At 20.9% G+C, this 297-nt stretch overlaps 1 protein-coding gene across 1 annotated transcript in view; it reads left to right on the top strand.

Moving 5' to 3' along the window:
* The window catches only part of EMH_0070450 (uncharacterized protein), a gene marked incomplete at both ends in the record, with an annotated part of 5,134 nt that overhangs the window by 3,634 nt on the left and 1,203 nt on the right, over positions 1-297 (top strand). The gene's annotated exons all lie outside the window — the stretch shown is intronic.

The following is a 297-nucleotide window of genomic DNA, read 5'->3' as shown; positions in this document are numbered from 1 at the left end:
CCAGGAGTGTGTTTATAAAAGGTGGGGTTGCTGAGCTTGTCTTTGTCTTTGTCTTTTAATTTTTATTTTACATTTCTTTGTCTTTGTCTTTTTATTTTATATTTCCTTGTCTTTGTCTTTGTCTTTTTATTTTATATTTATATTTTATATTTCTTTGTCTTTGTCTTTTAATTTTATATTTCTTTGTCTTTGTCTTTTTATTTTTATTTTATATTTCCTTGTCTTTGTCTTTGTCTTTTAATTTTATATTTATATTTTATTTTATATGTCTTTGTCTTTTTATTTTATATTTCTTTG

The sequence above is a fragment of the Eimeria mitis genome, genomic scaffold, assembly GCF_000499745.2.
Source record: "Eimeria mitis Houghton genomic scaffold, Emh_scaff3881, whole genome shotgun sequence".
NCBI classification, from domain to species: Eukaryota; Apicomplexa; class Conoidasida; order Eucoccidiorida; family Eimeriidae; genus Eimeria; species Eimeria mitis.
The sequence above is the reverse complement of the archived record's forward strand: the minus strand, read 5'-3'. Positions and strand labels throughout refer to the sequence as shown.